The following is a 17,373-nucleotide window of genomic DNA, read 5'->3' as shown; positions in this document are numbered from 1 at the left end:
CCTCTGCAAAACAACACCGTGAAATGACTAAGTTCTGTGTAGTCTGAGGAACGCGAAAAGCGACGGCTAATTTTCTTTTCTGTTTCCATTTGGAATTGAACGCTGTCACTGCGTATTTGGCCTGAGCACGATTTTAGAGTAATTGGTATACTAAACAGATCTAGGTACTTTCGAATTTCGCTAGTAAAATATAAATTCATTTTTGACGAGGCGTCGTCCACGGCGTCGCCGTCGTAACGTTAACAGAAAGGGAATATAAGCCATGTCCTAAATATCCAGAATCAATCTTTGCCAATTAAATGAGACCGTGCTATTACTTAGATGATGCAAGAAAGTTGCTTTTTAATTTAAACATCAGAGGACTAAGGAGCACTAGAAAGGAAAATTGCGAAAAAGCCAACACTTTTGTTTCCCGCCTTTAAAACTTTTATTTTCTACAGTAGCAACTACTCAATTTACTGACAAGTTATAGGAAAACACTAAATACTGCAAACTATGTCAGATACAATTGTGTCCACAAAACCAAAAGTGAAAGAAAACTGCTTGACAATGTAATGTCGCAGGTGTTGCAATATTGTAATATGTTTTTAATCAATAAAATAAAATAAAAAAAAAGTAATGTCGCAGGAATCATCCAGTTTTCTCAATTAGGTCAAAGACTGTTACAGTAGTCAGTTAATGGAGCCTCTGCGTTTGCTTAAAAGTACTTAAAACTGAACGAAAATATCTGGTATTTTAACATTTAAAAGTACCTAAATTGTGCCTGATAAGCCTTTGCATCCATCATTTTATTAAAAATATAAATCACTGATTATAATATAGTTTGGAGCTAAGGCACGAGGCATTAGATATAGAATTGAAATGCAAGGAGTATAATTCTGACTAACGCACTATACAACAATAAACAACCTTTTTAAGGACGGTGCCTACTTTTGTTAGTGCGCGCACGTTCTGCGCATCACGCAAGGAATGGTTTAAGCGCCACGCGCGCGCTGGGTTGACGTGACGCAATCAACTACGCTACCAAGTACACGACTAAATATTGCAAGCAAAATTTTCCTGCTGTGACCAAATCAAGTTTAATGAACCTGTACTTAAACCAGGAACACCAGAACAGCAGCATTTCGCTAACCACTAACTGTTAACGTCTTCCAGCTGACAAACTAGCTGTTATCTGTCGAAAATTATACTGAAATCCTACTATCCATGAATCCAACTGTAAACATGTACCTGCAGATGGCGTAGTGCCCGCGCAAAACAAGGGCGAGATACGCAAATGTTTTACTTACTGGGGAGGTGACAGGAAGAAATGTAACAGGCACCGTAAAAAGTTTTAAAAAGGATCAATAACTTTAAAAAACGCGTGGTTACCCTTACATTTTATGTTATGAAATGGAAGTGGTAAGCCTATTCAGCAGGTGATTAGTTTCTGGTTGTGAGCAAAAGATGTTTAGACTGTATTTTAGCTGAAACAGAGGAAGGCTGTCAGAGACGCTAAAAGTGCTGTTGCAATGATTTTGTTACCAAAAACATACCAAAAATGGTTTTTATGTTACCATTTACCAGGTAGTTTTCGGATCTTTATTAATGTGTTTGCTTCTCTGTATGTAAAGGCGAATTATAAAGAAAGCTGTGAAGAAATATCCTCTCCTTCTATTTTCAGAAAAATGCTGATGTCAGCATTTTTGTTGAGATTCAAGGCTAATTATCTCGAAAAAATGCGTGGCTACCCTCTTTTTTCTTTGTGGATTCCGATAGCCCTTGCAAAGATCTACTTTTCCGCAAGGTCCTAACCTGGCGCAATAACCTTTGTATTTAGTAGGCAGCGTCCTTAAGTACGGAAAATCCCTCTCCTTTTTTACCTTCACATACAGTCAGGGCAACAAGTGCCTTTGGCTTGCGCACTTCAAAATATCAGTTGCTTAACAAACTTGAGACGAAAATCCCGGTTTCAGTCCGGTCTGATCCGATACCGAAAATACAAAAATGGCCTAATTTAACCAATTACTTCCGGCCTAACTTATAAATTCTCGTAGTAAAGCTCTCTCCTGTGCTTCAGTACTAATAACCAGATGGAAATGTTCTAGACGGAAAATTCGATCCGATATAAAAATCCGTGGGCCGCCGAAAAATTGCAACGCCAAATTTTTGAGAAAAAAAAAAAAACTCACGTCATTTAATAGGCAGTAAAGAACTGTGAAATCACTTTTGGAACATTGCTTGGCTCATTGATTGTATAAATGTTTGACACATGAGATCTATTTAGAAAGAGAAACGCTTCGCTGTGTTCTTATTTTTAACGAATCCACAAATTCAAGGAGTAAGAAGAAGTGGAATCAGGGGCGTAATTTCCAAAATCACTTTCTCCCGAATCAGCCCATTCTTCAAACGCTCCATAGTTATTCTCGGTGATACCAATACCATGATCTGCTCGGTTACATCCACTTCCTCCTCCTCAAAACATCATCACCGAACCATCACCTTCATCCCACTGACACCAGAAACCAATGCGGCTGCTGCTCTGAATATTGCCATTACAGTGTGCTTCTTTGAAGCCAGCTGTAGAGCTATACGAGCCTCCATAATTCACTGGACAGCTTCCAAGGCATTTATCGTCAGACCAAATGTTGCGATAACTGAACTTGCCATAACTGGACAAGAATCCCCTGAGAGTGTTTCCACTGAGGCAGTTGGTATATGTACGAAGGAGAGCAGTGTTTGAGCTATCATCGCAGCGTGTGATTTTAATCTCACTTCCTTTAACTCTCCAAAATGCTTCAGATATCATGTCATAGTTACTTGACGTGCTTATAGGGGACCCCTGTGAAGTTTGGATGTCATACCACCAGTAAGCATCATCTCGCATCCAGTTTTTTGCATCAGCGTTTGAAAACCGAGCAATAAGAGTCCATCCACCTGCGTTTGCTGACATGTCGCAATAAACCTGACGAAAATAAAACCAAACAATTACTCAAGATTCCGGTTTTGCGTGTGATAGCAAGATTATCGGGGACTATGTATCATCAGCAATCTCTAAAGATAGCAGCCATCGTTGCGATGATCTGAAAATATGACGGAATTCAGTGCCTTGATGTTTGATCCATGCCCTCGTCGTACTGTAACGATTATAGGGAAATCAGCCTTTCCTTGCGCGCCATGAAGAAAACACTTGTATCTTACACATGATTGAAAATAATACAATTATTCGGACTGGGTCGAGGGACGCTGGGCGGATAGTCGTATTTCTGAAGCTCTCCGCATTTCCAATAGTTCTTTTTAACGCTTTTTGTCCGATGCTACTTTAAATTGCTACTTTGAACTGCTTTCACGCTTTTCCTTTTTAAAGAAAGAAAAAGCGTGAAAGCAATTCAAGTACCTCCGACAACGAATTAAGATCTCCGGAAGAAAAAAGGGCCAGAGATGAGCCTTTGAACGTTGACTTAGCGTGACCTTCAGGGGATAAAATGCCGGAGCACGTGAAAATGACTCACAAACTTGGTACAAAAGTGGACCTTATTCTTACAAGTCTCGAAGCAGTGAATTGAAGAGTTTGAAGAAAATTGCCTGGAAGAGAAACTGAACGGTGGCGACAATATTGCGCTTGGCGGCTTTAGACAGCCAATAGCTTTAGTCACATCAATTTAGGGCATAGACGTGCAATGGACTAGACATTTCTAGCTGCTGTTCACGTTATTTGCTCTGAACTTTGATATCGCTAAAGACTTAGCAAAAAAGCTGTTCAAGTCTGGATTTGTCATTTCCCGCTCAATAAAATTCAAGTAGATCCGGGATATTGCTATCTGCGAGCAAAACATGGCTACGAACGGAGTGAAGAACATTAGGTCAAACGCTGATCGTGAGTAGAATTTCCTTGTTTTATCAATTTTAGGCGTTCTCGGCCTAGCTAACTATCGGAATTGTCTGTGATTCGCCAGCGCGAAAGAAATTTATTTGCGTGGCTTCCAGTCGATAATTGACTTAACGACAACATGTTGAGTGCTTAGTTTTTTTGAAGTTCAATCGATTCGCGATTTAGGAAGCTCTTGTTCAGTCCATTTAGGACGATGCAGGCCTCAAGAAAGCTATAGATCAGCTCTCCGTCGCGGTTTTGATATCTGTACTTTCGTGTCGGTTCATGTTAAAAGCACTGTTAATTAAATTGTACAATTCATGATTCAACGAAAAGACGGTGAATTTAGTCTTCCTTGCGTCAAACGGCATACCGGAGATAAAGTTATTTCCTTTTTTTTGAGCTCCAATAAGCCTTGTGGAAAGCTAGCTCTAGGACAGAATTTCATCAAGATTATCAGTGACAAGTCAAATTCTACGGCTATATGTTCTTGCGAATCCAGACTGTCTGATCGATTTTCCAAAAACACGCCAGCTCTTTTGATGCAAAGTCTTAACACGGTTTTCATAAATCCAGTATAAATTCAGCGAAATCGAGGTTGATAGTAGCAGTTTTCAAGTGATTTTTTATTTGCAAACACGGGCAAAATAATATACTCTTTAATTCTCAATTTTCTCATTTTTAAACACTTCTTGATTTTCACGTTTTAACAGGCTCTCAGTCTCGAAAGCTATCGTAGTCACATGCGATCTACGAGATCTCCTCCAGCCAGATACATATATGATTTTGAATTATATATCTGTAAAAATGACCCCAAATCATGCTCGAATGTGACGAGGGATGATACGAAGTTATGGTGCTGGGGAAAGCTAGCCTAGTGTGAGAATTGATAGACAGTCCGTTTTATGCATAATGAAAACCTCCCTCTATATCAGATAGATTAAGTTGTCATATAAAAAGCGTGGAATCCTACCTGAAATGAATTGCCATTGACTTTCAGAGAGTACGATCCACTCGCGGTGTTCCCGGCGTCCAGTAGATCTTTACATGATATTCTGGCGATACCTTCATTGACAAATGACATTGTTAGTATGAGTTTCATCATTGCTTTGTGATGACTTAAAATCTTGTTGGAACTTAAATCCTTGAAAAATATTTTTTGAAGAAAAAAACAGCTGAGGCACTAGAGTGACCTTGTCAATGCCTAATAAAGCTTTATAACTTCTTTTGCATGATTCAGGGTAACTGGTAACCTTAAAGGAGGAACGTCTCGGACCGCCCAACTTGAAAAAAAAAAATGGTCAACTTTTTTCAAGTTTGTAGATTGCAATTCTTTTAAAGCTCTTCCAATCGTGGTATTATTCTACCTCACGAAATTTTTATTGTGAGATTTCCTTCAATTTTTAAAAGTGTTGAGAAAATGGCTAAACCAAAGTAACAGTACCTTCACAGCGTTTTCCATTGAACGCGCTCGGACAAACACAGGTAAAATTGTAGACTCCATCAACGCAAGTTCCACCGTTCAGACATGGACTAGACTTACATTCATCTGTTTCTGTTAATAGAAGTTCAGGAGATTGCCTTTTGTTTGTTTTTGTCTTTGTTTGAACTTCTAATACTAGAACTATAGTTATGTGTGTTTTCCACTGCATTTAACAAATAATTAGATAGCTGCGGATAAATGCGGTTTGTCACACGACCTCTCAGTTGATCAGTCGTAAACTTTATTCACGTAACTCGGGTACTCTCGAACTTTGATAATCCTGAAATGGACGAATCGCACAAATTCTCAAACGACGTGCACCTTACATAAAGGCAGGGCCAATAAAGCAAAATACGGCACGATTAAATACTGGAAATGTACGACATACAGTGAGCGAAATGATGTACACAGAAGGCAACCTTAAAAAAAGGGAAGAGAAGAAGAAAAATTTATGCCCACGTCAGGAGTGGAATTTACCCAAGTTCAAAACCCTACCACTTCGCCAACTTGTCGGCCGCTGTAATGCTGAAAATTTGAAAATCATTTAGCATTCAACAAGGCCCATGCGTATAGTATAGAAGCGAATAAATCGATAGCTTAGACATCTTTGCAGTTGAGACTGAATTCAAGAGTTACCTAAAGTCATGTTACGTGGCTTCGCACAAGCTCCCGAAAATTAAAACGGTTTTAATGAGGCCTTTTAATAGAAATATACTAGGCAAAATGATTAAACGTAAAGCGTTCTTGATACCTCTGAGATAAGGGAAAACCACAATCAACTACGGCAACTTCCAGACCGCAATTAAAAACAAAAAAAACTTCCAGACCGCTGACTCATTATTGAAAAAGAAAATTACATGAGCCCACGAAGGGGATGTATTTAAGATTTGGTTCACAGGAAGCTTTTGATATGTCAAAATAGCAGCGAGGGCCCAATAGGAAACTCACGCAACTTAGGCAGGCATTTCGCCCGTTTAGGCGGTTTTCGGACATTTCGCGAAAACTCACGAAATCGAAGATGTGGGTTCTAAAATTGTAGTCGTTTGGACGTGATGACATAAGTTATCATTCTGTGTTTAAAAGGATCCAAAAATAAACACCTTTGAACGTGCTCTAAATTCTTCCAGTTTCATCATCACAGCTTTGATGTACCCTAAGAGCTTTAGGGTGAAGGCCTCAACAGCCAATCCCCTCACCTCCCGACCCGAACAGGGTTCAATTTGCTTCATAGTATTCTGGCAGAAACATGCTGTTACAATTACCTTGACACTGATTTCCAAAATATGGTGAGGGGCAGGAACAAGTGTAGTTATTAACTCCATCAGTACAAGTTCCTCCGTTCAGACAGGGACTACTGGAACATTCATCAAACTCTGCAACAGAGGAATATCCTGTAATCCGTTAAAGTAATTTTTCGCCCTGAATTTGGTTTGAAAACGTTTTAATTTTGCAGCCCTTATTCCAAATCGAGAAAATTCACAGTGAATATTATTTAAAGTGATGGCATTTTCTTAATCATTCCATTTTTAAAATGCTTATATATTTTGAATTGTTCCTATCATATCCCCTAACTCATCTATTATAACCAGTCTGTAATGACAAAAACAAAGTGACACGGAACGTGGAGGCCTCGACAGAATACGATATATGATTCAGTCGTTCGTTCGTTCTTTCTATCTTTCGTTCTTTCGTTCTTCCTTCCGTTTGTTCGGTCGTTCGTTCGTTCGTTCGTTCGTCCATTCATCCATTCGTTCATACATTCACCCAATCGGCATGTAACTTGAGTTTAATCTACAATTTTATAAAAGATTGGACTTATCGGCAAATTACCTTTGCATATCCTCCCTTTATGAGTTCCGGGGCAGATACAATTGAAATTTCTTTTACCGTTTACACAGGTTCCTCCATTCAAACACGGCGAACTGGTACACTCATCATAATCTGAAGATAAAACACGCGAGTCAAAACCATAGGAGATAAAGATAACCTAAATTCAATTTCATTTATTTCACGGAACAAGAAACAAGATAATTAATCTTCAATTACTTCTTATCTTTACCTTTTTTAAAAATGTGAAGCTTTCAGTGTTGTCCCTCAGTAGCATGATAGATAAGGAAGTGTTCTTTCGAGTGGGATATACATGTATAGTTGAACAACGAAATCGAAATCTTTTCGAACGCTGATGATGCCGTAAATCGTTGAAAGCTTGGAACATTACCTTGACTAAATACAACAGTCTAAGGGCTTACTTGAAAGAACACTAGATTAAAAGCAAAGCTGTCTCAGAGAAGTCATCAATAAACTGTTCTTTAAACACTGCATTTGACGTTGTTATTATCGTCTTTATCATTAGATCATCATTATAATCGTTGTAATTATAATTTTATTGACATTATCCAGACAGTTGTCACTCTTCTTGCTGTAAGAAATACTCCTTAAAATGAACCATTCGTGCATTTACAATTTAGTTAAAATTCAATTTGCTGGAGGGAAAGTCAAGGTGTTTTTTTCAGGCAAAAAAGTCAAATAAACAGGAAATTAGTCAACGGGGGAAACAGGAGTAGTTGTTTCCAACCTTTTTTGCAAGTATACTGATGACATGTAGAACAGTCCACGTCATTCCACGTGTATCCATGCCTAGCACCAAGAGTGTGAACACAGTCCTCCCCCCTAAAGTCGTTTGGTTGTTTCGCGGCCCAGAAGCGGAATTTATCACGACTGCCATCCACCCAGGTGAAGAGCCCTTCTGTGGCAATGTCATTCAAACCAATCCAAGCCTTATCTCCATGATGTCTGTGCTGAATGTACACGTTCTCCTCCTGACTTTCAATCGCGGGTAGATTTGCTCCCATACTTCTGCAGATGGTACTTGCGTTGGACCATATCTCACAAGTTTCACTGCTGTAGTAACAGGAGCCGTTGTAGAAAGTCCAGCCCGGTTCACACACATCTTTTGTGCCAGGATAAAAGGGGTAAGTAAGATAAAGAAATGTCATGTGAAAGGCGTCTTGAATGTATTACCAAGCGAATCCTGCTAATTAGCCTAGCTATGGACAACTACTTCAGCGTAAAGACCATAACCATGCTGCGAATAAAAGCGAAATACGACCCTATATAAAAAAGAAATTTTCCTTGTTGAGAATCTGAAATAAATACCCGAACTGCGCACACTGTTCTGCTTAAGCTTCAAACCGAAATTTCCTTAATGAAACGTCATCCACGCCTTTGCAAAAAAAAAGCCATCTTTTCGGATTGCTACATGTAGTTGTACCCGTTTCAGTTGATGTATGACAGGCTGGGTCAAATTGTATGCTTAAATAGTGCTAGATATCTCTTTTTTACGTCTTACCTGGCATGACTGCATATGAGATTGACAGAGGATCATGCTGGTTCACAAACAACTCCTTCACACATGCTCTAAATCCAGTCTTGTTTATATACTGCAAAGGAAATAAGAGAAGGTCAATAAAACATCCTGTATAGTAACGAAATGTACTGCATAACGTCTTAATTATTAAGAATCACGGGTTATAATTATAGGATTTTACAATGTGTTGGCACTTTGCAGTAACAGCAAAACGAAACCATTCTTTTGTACATATTCGCAAGAAATGTACCATTATTTCATTCCATGCCACTCTCAAGACCCTGCATTTCATTGCTTGTTTTTGCGTTTGAACTAACCATGTGTTTCTGACGTTTAAACACAATACCTCGAAATTGTTAAGCAATCCGATAACTTTTTGTTTCCTTAGAGAAATTAAGTAGACTTGTACCCCGCTTTTTTTGTTTTTGTCTTCACTCTCATTTTTCGGGGAGAGTTCCAATGCCCCTGGGTGGACATCTTACCTCTGCCCAAGCTGAGATGGAGTTGTAGAGAGGATTAAGGTTTCCTCCGCTTGTTGAATGATTTGCAGTCACTAACACTACTGGAGAGTCGTTGTAATGCTTCGTAAAAACAACATCCTAATGAAAGAGAGGAACAGAGGAAATTAAAATAATACATATGAAAATAAATCGTTTGGCAATGTATTTATATGTATATTTTAAATGGAACATGTCTTGAAAGATATGAAACAGACAGACCACCAGACAGAGACAGACAGAAAGACAGGCAGACGGACAGGCAGTTAGATAGGCGGACAGACAGACAGACAATGCTATTAACAGATAGACAGGAAGATGTAGAGAGAATTTTATTTAAACAACAGAAGTCAGCAATGAGGTTCAGTGGTAGATACCTGACAGAAAGCGTAGTTGAATTCTTTGGATAAGCTGTTTCCGTTGACAAAGTGTAGAGACCCATGTTCTCTGAACAGAGGTCGATGAAGCTCTCCAAATGCCAGCCACTCCTTTTAAAAAACAAGCAGTTTTCTGTTTTAAGGCTGTAACCGTCATGCGGGAAAACCAGCCTATGAAAAAGCCTTAAGGAACTGTGGTCTACTTAATTTTCTTTTACGTACTATCATGATTTGTTGTGACGAGTAATCACGTTTTATGAAGATGTATGAAATGCAAGCTATTTTTGTTGGTTTGTAGAACGGATTGACCGGGTGAGCAAGGATTTTTATATCCTTTAAAAATATGTGATTCGCACTGAGATGTAAACTGCAGTGTCAAAATCAGAAATTGTTGGAAATTGCTTACAACATGGATGTTTTGGTGAGCTCCATCAAAGTTCTGTAATTCTCTAATGCAGATCTTGAAAGACGTTGTTGCCAAATCTTCTACCCACACAGAGGAGGCATCGTGCTTTACACCACGCCTTTCATGTTCCGCTGATACAAGCACAGTGGGCACTGATTTAAACTTTTTCTGGAGGATATAAACAACACCAAGTTTGAAATAAAGAAAAATCTTATCAGTGAAAAAATGTCCATAGCTCTACACGTTGTATTATCATTGCATACGTTGAGATCACAACCTTTACAGAAGTAATATACCTACAGCATAAAATCTGAAAGATGTCAAACAACAGGCACCTGCATTGTCATTTTTCATACCATCTACAAATTGTCAGTAACGTGCTCAAGAAAATTGTACAACACTAACTAATGAAAAAGGTTGTGTCAACGTCATACTCAGTTACAACGGCATGAAGATCAGCATTGGCTATGGGTCGATTAAAATGAATAACGAAGCGCGCGAAGTCTAAAAATAGAATGTAAATTATTGGAATCCTGCGAGAGTCAGACAACAGAGGCATTTTCTGAGAGAAACATGAGGAAAGTGAAAGCCAAATTTTACGTTTGAAAAATTGTTTTCTGAACACTTGCTTACGCGCTTGAAAAAGCGTCAAATCTTCCACCATTCCATTTTGATTGTTTGAGCTTGTCTGAGTTTGTCTGAGTTATGACGTCACTCGCGCGCTTCGCTATTGAGGTATGAAGACAGATTCTAAATCAATCGACGCTTACGTCCTTAAATTAAGTTGTACATATAATTTTAAAAAATGCTATTAATAACCTTGCTGGATAAGGGTAATTGAAAAAGAATTTTTCTTGTCAAATCAATGTATAGAAACCAGAAAATGGTGTTATTGTGATTAATACAATACAGGTACACTCACCAGTGGTAGTGATACTGCACGACAGTTCGTTCCAGTCCACCACGTTGGCATATCCATGCTACCCGACACTCCCCCGTCAGGGGCCCCCTGGTATGCCAACCAGTCCACTGTGGCAAGCTCTTGCCCGTTTTTCTTCTCATTTCTCCCGACCTGTGTAACACATACTGTAAAATTGTCGTCTCGCACTTCCTCGACCCAGGTTACCACGGCTTCGTGCACATAGTTGGGATCCGAGAAGTCGGCGTGATTGACGGAAACTTGAATCTGAACCGGTTTGTCAGGATAGAAAACGTCAGGTACCAGTGGGATCGTCTCACAAACAGCTTCAGCCCAACTTGGGGTGCGACGGAGACTATGTCGACCTTTCTGAGAAGGAAATCCTGGAAAACAAAAAACATTGTGAGAAATTTCAGGGTTGTTGGAATTTGTTTGTAAGGCTATTCAACATAAAGGGAATGCCAAGAGTGCTGATGTTGTTAAAATACCTCAAAACAAAAGCAGAACTATCTTTTCGTCGAAGCTATGCCCGATGAGGCAGCACAAAACACCAACTCCTGCCATATCATGCATGAACCTAGCTGTTTATTCACATTACCTGTACAATCACCCGGATGGTAAATGGTGAAGTTAGCTCTCAGATAGCACATTTCGAGTTGGAACATACACTCATTGTCGTATGTGGTCCCATTAGACGAGCACACGGGATCTTTGAACGAAGGACAAGTATACTCGCAAATGCACCGCGTGTGGTTGGGCCCAAATGCCTTGCAAACAGCAAAGTAATCACAAGAAACATTGATGCAGGGATCAAGATCTGCAAACACAATTTGCAAGATGAAAAAAATATAAATCCTTTTGGCCACTAACCATTTCACAACCTTCTGGTATTTATTCTTTTATGAAACGGGAAATAATCCTTACTAGCGCGGTCACTTTCAACTCTTGGGTCTTCCAGTTCCCATAATCACCTATCTTTATCAACCTTTTTCAACTTGTTGAAATTTCGCGATCTTTCAATTCGAAGCTTTCGTATTTGTCAGACAATTTATTTTAGCGATTTCCTGAAGCAATGGTTTCGATAGCAAAGTGGGTGAATTACCCCTTTACAAAAAGTGATGTAGGAGTAAAATTTGGAATTTTGGTTTTATCTTCCTGCAGTAATTTTAGGAATAACGCTTGTGAAATAAGTTTATTTTCTACGAGAAACCAAAAACAGCTGCCCCAGTTTTAAGCAGCCCTTTACACAACAGTAGTCCTAGCTAAGATAACACTACTGTTGCAGCGATTAACACTATTAATGTAGCGATTAAGCAAAAAGCTCTAGTACAGCGGTCACTGAAAAAAGAATACTTGGCCACAAGGCAAATCTTAAGCCTTAGCACTATTTTGTTGTGGTAGCTTTCGAGTCAATTGGGCGTCACAACAAGTTTCAGTCTGACCTTGCCGTTGGTCAAAGTATTTAGAAACTTTTAATCATTTTATCCAGTTGTAAAGCGCATTTGATCATGTACGTCATGGAAAATTGCGCTATATAAGTTTTAATTGTTATTATTATTATTATTATTATTATTATTATTATTATTATTATTATTATTAAGGTGGCGTCGTGCGCGCTTAAAGTTGGGTGACATGAACGTTATGAAATAAGTAAAATATCAGTCCCAAGGTAAGCCATAAGCTGGGGAAATTTATTTTTTGTCCTGTCATTTGTTCCTTAGGGAATAACACCTTTTCATAAGCAGTGAAGTCATATTTTTACTTATTTACCTCCAATAACTGCGTAATCAATAGTAACAGGATCGTGCTGTCTTTCCATTCCTGCCAAGTCTTTTACACACACACGAAAAGATGAAATAGTTATTTCCTGTTGTCAGAAATTCATATCATAAAAATGATCATAATCGTCACGTCGAGACTATATATACCAAGTTTATCATCAGCAAATCTAGAAATGTAACTACTATAATTAACTCTAAGCAGTTTAGTAGATACGAGAAAGCTAACTTGAAAAGGATTGTTAATGATGTTTTCTTTTTTGTTTTTTTTTAAACGAGGAAGGTCCCCCAGAATCGAGATTATTATTTTCAAAGTTATATCACGGTTGGCTTCTCGCACGACTGTTAAGAGTTTCATGAATTCGCAGGCAACTTTCATTCAAAGAGAAACGAAGAAAATAGACAGTACTATGAACAAAAGTTGTCAGTCTTTTACTTCCCAAAACTGTTCGAGGAGCTGTTTTGAGTCGTCAGTCTATTCAAAGTTAAATCTTTGTCTTCCCTGGTCATGCTAAACAGGAGTTTCATTGACCTAGATATAATCCATTTTGTATGGGAAAGAGTATGGGCAATTTACCTCTATCGAAGTGTTAAGGACGTTGTTTTCAGGCTTCGTAGAATGTACATTTTTGCCGTCGTAAAGATGATTGAGTGTTACCATGACGACAGGAGAGGCGTAAAACTCTTCAGTGAAATTGTGTTTCTGTCAAGAAAACACAAATGAATTTTGCACAATTAACTCACAACTCACAAATACACCCAGAAATTATCATTTTGGACAGGACGACACCATACCAATGCTGGCTGCAATCAAAAATGATTCCTTATTCATTGTTTTATTGCTTGCATGCTACAGAGAAAAGTTTTATCAATGAAATAGCTTTACCTTACAGAAAGCGAAGTTGTCTTCCTCTAGGGGAGCACCATTATTTTTAAACTTTAGTTTTCCTTGGAATGTAAGCGTATCTCCTCCTTTTGCAAAGGCAAGCCAGTCCTGAAAAAGTGATTTGTTCATTAAATCACTTTGAAATTTTAAAAAAAATGGTTTAAAGTTTCTTTTAGTAGCATTTTCAAGTAAGATATCTTTTAATAGCTTTTACGAAGAATGCATTTTAAGACTAAACATTCGGTAGTGAATCCTATTTTAAAGTTGTTGACTGCGCCGAGAAGCTATATAGTTTTTCTATGTGGCTGGCTCGGAAAGCTATTATTTCTGTATTTTGATTGGCTATCCGAGTGACCCTTGTTGGCCACGTTCGGGTTTCTTGCTCGCCACATACTTTGCACGACTTTTTAAAATAATTTAAAATAACTCTCGAGATAAGAATAAAAAAGACGGCATTGAAGATAATTGTCCGTTTTCTTAAATGAGACTGCAGCGTCCATAGCTTAATACGTGCATTGCTCGACTTCTGATTTTTCGGCTGATGGAAAGTTATTGTGAGCTATTTTAGTCTCGTAACATTACGTATAACTCTTGGCTAGTGCTTTAATTTGAGCTTAGGCAATATGTGAATAAGTCATCTACATGTAATCTTCCTAGTGGGCTCTGCGTATGTCCGTGACATCTTGTCGTGGCTCCTTGATTTTTTTTTTTTTTTTTTTGTATTCGTCGTAGCCGGGAAAGAGGATTAAATTGACTTCTACTTCGACATGGCCGTCAACATGCGGCCATTTGCGCTAAACGTGTTGCTGCATCTGTCCACAGGTTTTATTTTCAGACCCTATAATTTTTTTGACTTTATTTTTTTATGCGAATATTTTTGTAAGAAAGTGATGTTAGGAGATTCCCTATAAACTCACCACAAGTAAATTCTGATGCTTGCCGTCAAATGTTTTCACTTCTCGGAGACAGATTCTGAAATAATCTTCCTTCAGCTCTTCTATCCAGATATTCATGGCGTCCTGTGGCCTGTTGCTGACAGAGTGACGTACTGTGGCGAGAACTTTTGGAACAGAAGAAAAGCGCTGGAAGAAAAAACGACGAAATTTGTTTATTTTGTGCTCGATCTTGTTTATAACCACAATAAAGCAAAACTTTCAGGGATCGATTTTACATTTATCAGAACGAACTTTCAAGATAAGAATTAGAATGTCTAATTTTATTCAGTTTACAGCTCGTCTTCCTGTCGTTCAATTAATTGATTCAAGTTGAGTCAAGCTTAATGCATGCCATTACTCAGTTTCTAAAGAAAACATAACTGAATTATAAGTGTTGTACATGTATAGTTATGGTGGCTAACAACCCATTGTTTTTTTTTGAAGCTAACACGTCCAGAGTTGCAACCTCTTCAATTCTAACCTTTTAGCGGAAACAATCGGCATATATCGAATGCTACTGATGAAGGGAGGCGCGGTGGCCTTATGGTTAGTGCGCTAGACTCCGGAGCGAGCGGTCCGGGCTCGCGCTCGAGCCCTTGTGTTGTGTTCTTGGGAAAGACACTTTATTCTCGGTGCCTCTCTCCACCCAGGTGTATAAATGGGTACGTATACCGGCGAATTTAATGCTGTGGGGTAACTCTGCGATGGACTAGCATCCCATCCAGGGGGTGCAGAAATACTCCTAGTCGTTTCATGCTACTGAAACCGGAATAAGCTCCGGCCTGATGAGCCACTTGGCTCATATGCAGACTTTACTGAAGAAGGGTTTATACCCTCGTGCGAGGATGGAAACCCAGGCACGAAGAACAGATAGAAATTTGTTTACTCGCGCTAACGGTTAGAGGATGTGTTATTTGTTATGTACATAACTCCCTACTCAGTATGCGTCTTAAAATAACAGAGGAGAGACACTGTAAACACTTTTTAAAATGAGTAGGCGACCAGAGTGCAGTAATTAACTGAAGCAAGCTGAAACACGTTCAATACGTGCCGGTGCTTGATTATGAAAACAGATTGTGTTCTGTTTTGCTCGAAACCCGCTCGCGTTTACTATGTTAGGTTAATTTTATGTACATAACCCGTCACTAAACAAATACCTCGGCATTTTTTTTCAGTAACTACTGTGTTGAAAAGATTAAGCAGTTTATGAACAAAATAGACTTAACTCTAGTACGAGATGGACACAACAGTTTCAGGGATGTTTCGCCGAACGGGAATAATGGAAAATGATTTAATTTATGTTACAACAATCTGTTTTGGCTAGAAATTGTTTTCTTTCAACCGATGAGGCGATTTTTATCAAATGTAAGCAAATCAAATAGAAAACGAATTTACCTCACGTAGTTATTAATCTACTATGAGTAAATACACAAGCAGCAAAGCGAAAAAAATAAAATGCATGACCCCTGCTCGCTATTAGGTCTCAGCGCTGCGAGAATTCTTATTGTGTTTATTTACTATGGAAAAAATTCATGGATATGGTAACCTAACTAATATAATGAACCATGCCTGCAGAAAGTTGACTCTTTCACATTTTGTACCACTGGTGAATGTACTGAAGGAGGCGGCGCCGTCCAGCATTCCAGAGGGTGTGCCTCGAAGCGCAATCCAGTTCACGATAGAGAATCCATTTTTACCAAGACCCGATTCCAACAAACATACACGAAAACTGCTCTGTGTCACGTCTGATGTCCACACAACTGCTGAATCATGAACACTGAGAGATTCCCTCCCGTGGCTGATTGAGACAAGGACGCGAATATTTTCAGAACTAGAAAATGCTCGAGTATATTGCACGGTCGTGTAGTATAGCAAGTCTGGATACGCGACCGTGAAGTTGACCTTTCCAGTTTGGACCAGTAATTCCCCTAAGCATGAAATGAAAAGTGCATTTATAAGGAATACAGCTATAGCGCTTGAAGTCGTATCATAAACTGGAAAGAATCATTGATATAAATAAATAGAGGCTAAACAGATAGATAAATAAATAGAGGCTTTTCAGTTATGGGTATATGAATTGTGACTATGCAGAATTGAAGCACACAAAAATATCTGTGGGCTCACGGTTCCAATTATTTAGTCACAAGAAATACTTCTACTGGCTAAAAATTTTATCCACTTTGATTTCGTTATCCGTTCAACAACACCTGTTTCTAGCGTTTCGCGGCAAAATGCTGCAAAACAGTTCTGTTTTCATTTAGACGACGAACCTTCAAAAAGGACAAAAGTTAAAAAAAAAAAAAAAAAAAAGGAACACGCACTTACCGTCAACCAGAAAGGAAAGTCTTGAATGGTTTCGTTCCTATCTTACAAACCGCACACAATTTACCTTAATCGATGGAAAAAATCACAGTCTCGTGAGCTTAAATGTGGAGCCAAGGTTCGGTCCTAGGGCCTATCCTGTACTTACTTTATACTGCACCACTGGCCGACATTCTACGGTACCACGAAATGCAATTTCACTTCTACGCTGACGATACTCAGTTATATATCTCTTTTTCAACAAACAACGACGTCGAATTAACTAATGCAGTTGGAAAAATTGAGGAATGTTTGTCTGATCTTGACAAGTGGATGTCTCTTAACAAGCTAAAACTGAATAAGGACGAGACGGAACTTCTTTATCTATACTCGAAACACAACCCGCAGCAGTCTCTACCACCAATCCGTTTTGGTCAAGACATAATTCAGCCATCTCAATTTGCTAGAAACATCGGTGTGATATTTGACAGTACCATGACTATGCTTCCGCATATCAGTTCTATTTGTAAATCAGCCTCTTATCATCTGCGCAACATCTCCCGGATAAGGAAAT

At 38.8% G+C, this 17,373-nt stretch overlaps 1 pseudogene across 1 annotated transcript; it reads right to left on the bottom strand.

Annotated features, from left to right (window-relative positions):
• Nucleotides 1-2,159: 2,159 nt before the first annotated feature.
• Nucleotides 2,160-17,312, bottom strand: LOC110040990 (uncharacterized; annotated as a pseudogene). The gene is made up of 18 exons (XR_016207145.1): nucleotides 17,294-17,312; nucleotides 16,068-16,426; nucleotides 14,481-14,645; nucleotides 13,564-13,671; nucleotides 13,255-13,380; nucleotides 12,670-12,766; nucleotides 11,498-11,716; nucleotides 10,903-11,282; nucleotides 9,981-10,148; nucleotides 9,575-9,685; nucleotides 9,183-9,299; nucleotides 8,683-8,773; nucleotides 7,909-8,283; nucleotides 7,164-7,274; nucleotides 6,596-6,706; nucleotides 5,295-5,405; nucleotides 4,824-4,915; nucleotides 2,160-2,944 (listed from the first exon to the last, which is right to left on the bottom strand). The product of XR_016207145.1 is annotated as an uncharacterized LOC110040990 (transcript).
• Nucleotides 17,313-17,373: the final 61 nt, after the last annotated feature.

Source organism: Orbicella faveolata, unplaced genomic scaffold, assembly GCF_042242905.1.
Source record: "Orbicella faveolata isolate gen_17 unplaced genomic scaffold, um_ofav_v1 contig_1, whole genome shotgun sequence".
NCBI lineage: Eukaryota > Metazoa > Cnidaria > Anthozoa > Scleractinia > Merulinidae > Orbicella > Orbicella faveolata.
The sequence above is the reverse complement of the archived record's forward strand: the minus strand, read 5'-3'. Positions and strand labels throughout refer to the sequence as shown.